This window comes from Lissotriton helveticus, chromosome 12, assembly GCF_964261635.1.
Source record: "Lissotriton helveticus chromosome 12, aLisHel1.1, whole genome shotgun sequence".
In the NCBI taxonomy this organism is placed as follows: domain Eukaryota; kingdom Metazoa; phylum Chordata; class Amphibia; order Caudata; family Salamandridae; genus Lissotriton; species Lissotriton helveticus.
Genome location: NC_136073.1, coordinates 33,905,902 through 33,911,649, shown reverse-complemented (window position 1 = coordinate 33,911,649; position 5,748 = coordinate 33,905,902).

Sequence of the window (5,748 nt, the reverse complement as noted above, 5' to 3'; positions counted from 1 at the left end):
TTTTCTAAATCTTTTCATCGTCCTGAAGATTTGAGACTCTTTCTGGCGCAGCAAGCTTCACCGTCAATGGACACTCAAGATTCAGTTACTTGAAGACGTCTGCTATGATTTCTCCTGACATCTATACTTCTCTCTCTTCACGGGCTCCACCGGTTTATATGGCCATGCTTGAGGAACGTGTGTGCGTCTCTATCTTCTTATTTATGTCACTGTTTCTTGTTTGTTTTTCTTCCCTTCCTTTGTGTTTCTCCCTTTTGTGTCCTTCCTTTTATTACTCTCTACATAGAGTTACTTTTTCTCTGTGGTTGTTTTTCAGTTCCTCTTCCTTTGATTCTTTTCCTCTCTTCTTCTTTCTAGCTCCTAATGGCTAATACGCACTCTGTTAAACTTGTTTCACTTAATGTTAAGGGCCTGCGGCATCCAGTAAAACGCACGAAAATCTTGGATTACCTAGGTGCCTACAAAGCTGACATTTGTTTCCTTCAAGAAACGCATGTTGATGATAAGATTTTGCAATATATGAAGAAAAAATGGGTTGATAATATTGTTTCCTCGCCTGCATTGGGGAAGAAAAATGGGGTTGCGATTTTCTTTGCAAAACGGTTACACTGTCAGATTCTTAGTAAGTTTAGTGACGCAGAAGGTAGATATATTCTGGTTAAGGTAAAAGTTTATGACTCAACGTTCTATCTGCTTAATATTTATGGCCCTACGACTGATGACCCTTCGTTTTGGTCTGCTATAACTACTGAAGTTCTGAAGTAAGGACAAGTTCCTTTGATTGTTAGGGGGGATTTCAATGTGATTATTGACCCGTTATTAGATAGGCTTTCTTCTGCAAAATACCGCCCTCCTAAAGTTTTTTATGCCTTTAAATCTTTCCTTAGATCCACCAAGTTGGCTGATGTTTGGAGAATACACTTTCCTACTGATAAATGGTTTTCTTTTTTCTCTAATTCCCATAACTCTCATTCAAGGATTGATTATTTTTTACTTTCGCCTTCTTTAATCCAATCTGCTGACAATCCTGTTGTAGGTAATATTGATATCTCGGACCATGCTTTAATCTCCTTTGTTTTAAATGTCTCCTCTAATTTTTCCAAACAAAATAGGTGGCGTATGAACACGAATGTTGCACTTAATGACACGCATAAACCTAAACTTTTGCAAGCTGTTCGGGACTATTTTTTATTTAACCCTGAAGGTTCAACTTCTCTTGTTAATTAATGGGATGCGTTTAAGGCTTACATTAGGGGTACCACAATTTCTATTATGGCCCATGCAAAGAAACAATTTAACTCTAAAGTTAAACTTTTGGATAACCAAATTGCCAAATATGAACGTTTATTAATTTCTTCCAATGATCCTACACACAAATTTACTCTACAAAAGCTTCGTTATGAATTTAACGCTCTACTTAGTACTAGAGCAGGGATTCAACTTGCAAAGTCCAATGCCAAATTTCGCTTTAGTACCAACAGGTCTGGGAAGCTCCTTGCAAATTATTTAAGAATCAAGAAGGATAAGACCCAAATAACCTCGATACGCGGTGCTAATGGCCAAGTTGCTATATCCCATGATGACATTGTCCAAGAATTTTTATCTTTTTACTCTACCTTATATAGTAAACCTGATACCTGTGATGATTCTTTAATTGATTCATTTTTAAATAAATGTAATTTACCTCAAATCTCTCCCTCCGATAGATTGACTTTAGATTCCCCAATTACTTGTGATGAGATTTTACTGGCTATTAAATCCCTACCTAAGAATAAATCCCCAGGCCCGGATGGTATCCCAGCTGAGTTTTATAAAGAATTTGATTCTCACCTTTTACCTTATTTAAGTACCCTTTTTTCCCATTTTGGTTCCTCCGGCACTATTTCAGGCTCCTTTACAGATGCTTTAATCATTGTTCTGCCAAAACCTGATAAGGACCCTACCCTGGTTTCTAATTATCGTCCCATTTCCCTAATAAACCGGGACTGTAAGCTTTATGCAAGAATCCTTGCCACGAGATTGGCTCCTATCCTTCATTCCATCATTCATCCAAATCAATCTGGTTTCATGAAAAACAGATACTCTGCGAATAATACCAGAACGCTTTTGCACGTTATTGAACAGAGCTCTCACCTTACTTCTCCTGCAGGAGTGATGGCTTTAGATGCTGAGAAAGCATTTGACAAAATTCATTGGCAATTTTTATTTAAAACGTTATTGTCTTTTAATTTTGGTACTCACTTTATTCGTTTGATTTCTGCCTTATATTTTGCCCCTACTGCTCGTTTGTTTATTAATGGTCAGATTTCTACTCAATTTCCACTCTTTAGAGGTACTAGGCAGGGTTGTCCCCTTTCCCCACTGTTATTTTTATTAGGAATTGAACCTTTTCTTAATTATATTCGATGCTGTGATACTATTCAAGGTGTTGCGATAACTGATGTCACTGTTAAAACTTTAGCATATGCAGATGATGTGTTGTTGTTTATTAGCAAACCTCTCTCCTCTGTTCCCTCCCTCTTAGACATTATTACGCAATATTCTATAGTTTCAGGTTACAAGTTAAATGTAAGTAAAACTGAATTTTTTCCTTTAAATGCTTTTTGTACACCAGATATGCTACCAAACGCAGATATTCTTTGGCAAAACGTTAAGCTTAAGTAATTGGGTATTTTATTTGCCTCTTCATTGCCTGCTACATTAAAACTTAATACGGATTTTATACTTGATTACATCAAAGACAAGACTTCCAAATGGTCTCCCCTTCATCTCACCTGGTGGGGGAGAATGGAGGCTGTAAAGATGAATATTGCACCAAAAATCTTTTACTCTTTGGCTATGATTCCCACTCAGTTTCCTCTCAAATTTTATAAAGATGTTGATAAACTGCTATCTAAATTCCTTTGGTCTAATAAAGTTCCTCGTATTGCTTACAGAAAATTAAAACTCCCCAAGTCCCAGATAGGTTTTGCCCTTCCAGACTTTTACCTTTACCATAAAGGTTTTATCTTAAAACAAAGTTCCTTGTGCTTTTTAAAATCACATGTGGTCAAGCCTCCAATATGGTTGGATATTGAAACCTCAATTATACGCCCCTTTACATTGCTTTCTTTGATGTCAATGTCCTCTGCTTCTAAGGTTGTTCATCGGTCATCTATAATTAAATCTTCTAGATTAATACTTAGTGACTTAGACTCTAATTTTGAATTACCCCTACTCTCTACAGTTCACTTGTCTTTATGGCACAGTGCTCTACTTAAATTAAACAGAAACATTAATTTTTGGTCCTCATGGATATCAAAAGGAATTTTATATCTTAAAGATGTCTTTTGTAACAATGCCTTTATTCCTTTTGAGCAACTACAGTTAGAGTTTGGTATCCCAGTTTCTGATTTCTCAAAATACCAATCTTTATGTAATTCTATTTTGGATTCCTTTCCCAATGGTGTTCCCTCGTCCACCTCTAATGGCCTTTTGATTTATCTTACGGCTGTTACGTCATCTTCCAAAGCTGTCTCTGTTTTTTATAAAAAAACTTTCTACATTCCAGGGGTCCAATGTTGGTGCAATATCATCTTTTTGGAACACAGAACTTTCTATTTCACTATCAGATGACTCATGGTCCTCCATATGGCTCAGCAGCATCTCCGGTTGGCTTCCGGTGTCCCTTTATCAGACTAATGCTTATATTTTATTTAACGCTTTATGGACCCCATCTCGTTTAAGTCATGCAAAACTAATACCATCTGATGTTTGTTGGCACTGCAAGTCGGCTTCTGGATCACTGCGTCATATGTTATTTGATTGTACAATCATTATGAAATTTTGGGTGGATGTTTGGAATGTCATTCTGCAAATTTTACCTTTACATGACGATATTTCTGATGCTATGTTAATATGTAAGTCGGTTGCCCTCTCTCATCCTCTTAGTGATTCGGAGGCAAAGTTATTTAATTTTTTAATTACAGCTGCTTTAAAATCCATTACTTTTTGTTGGAAAGACGCTTCTTCTCTTTCAGTTCATGCTTGGTGGTCTTGGATTACCTTTACAAGAAGAGGAGCTCAACTGTCTCTTAAAGGCGTTACTCATAATTCACAGTCATTTCAATCTTTTTGGTCGCCTATTGATTCGTATGTTCTACAATGATGTGATTAATATATTTTTCTGTCTCTTGATGATTACTTTTTCTTTAGTTGTCATCTTTGTTATATTTAATCAATTTGTAACTCTATTTGTTATGGTTTTTATGATTCTCTGATTTCTTCATTCCCTTATCCTCCCTTCCCTCTTCTTCATTTTTGGTTTATTGCATATCATATTTATCAATTATTCATTTACGCATGTACATATTATTTTTTCTGTATTGTACTTGTTTATTTCTTTTGTTGCATAAAACTTTAATAAAACCCCAGCACAGGGGAAATGCAAGCTGCACCATATTGTTGTAAATATGATGCAGTCCTGCGTTTCAGAAGTGGCGTAGCACAGCTTTAAGCCAAGGAGGCTAGCACCATGCACCATCACTTCTCCTGTAAATACGCCCATCTGTGGCAAGTATATTTGAAGGATGCCATGCATCTTCCAGTCCCCTGACCCTGAGCTCAGGTGCTTAGTGGGCTGATATTTTTGGCTTACCAATATATGTGACAGTAGCCTATATTTTGATATTATTTTCGTGAACATAGGGAAAAATGTGACAGAGAAATGCAGAACAAAATATTTGTTGCTGTGGTTTGTATGTTGTGGTTTGTATGTTGACAATATAGTTCAGGAAACCTTTCAAGAGCAGCAGCAGTACAAGATTTAGAGCAGCAGTCGGTAGGAATGAGCTTAAAGGTGGTGTACATAACAACCAATATTACTATCCGGACGAAAGACAAGTATTTACCAACTCACCAATTCTGCAAACTCTTAAAAATGATTATTTATCACATAGATTCACTTTAGCTTTGGTTGGATGATTGCTCTTGTAGTGCCTAGTACATAAATGTATTTCCCCCACCAGTCTTCCTCCTCCGCTCCAGCCAATGACCACCATTCTGTACCTACTGCTCAAACCTTTACATCCCCTCCTTATTGCTTGTATTACATTTTCCTTCTTCTCAGGTCTATCTGCTGTGAATCACTGAGGTCACCCACTCTTGTTCTACTACTTGATGCATGCTGCTAACCCTGACCCAGCTCTACTGGCCATTTAAAAAATCATCTGATTTTATTATTGGACCGTCTATTCTCCCCACCATAAGTGATTGTATAATAAATCATGTCACACGCCCTTGGTTCCAAAATAAATCCTAGAAATAATGCCCTCCAGTCCTGCAGCAGATGGAAATTCTAATATTTTACTACAGCGATGTCATAATTTGGCAGAATGTCTGAAGAAAGGAAATAGATTTTTTCTTAAAACAAAAAGGCAGGCTTAAGTTTTTCTTGAGGGGGATAAGAATTCCAGGAACATTTGCTCCTACTCTTATTTATGACTGAATTTGGTTGCTTTGCAAGAAGCTTTTCAATCATGTAACAACTGTCTAGTTTGAGGCTAGTGGTACAAATCACATTGAGACTGGTTCAAGTTATTCAGAAACCCAGAAAACAGCTAATCTTAGTAATTTATTGTTTACATAGGATAACTCAAGTGTCAGCACCATAGATTTGTAACCATATCAAAAATGAATGTCATTGTAATGGGCTTTTGGAAATTAACCTTTTGTGTTTTCTTGTCAACAGGTAAAACTATTCTGAAGAAG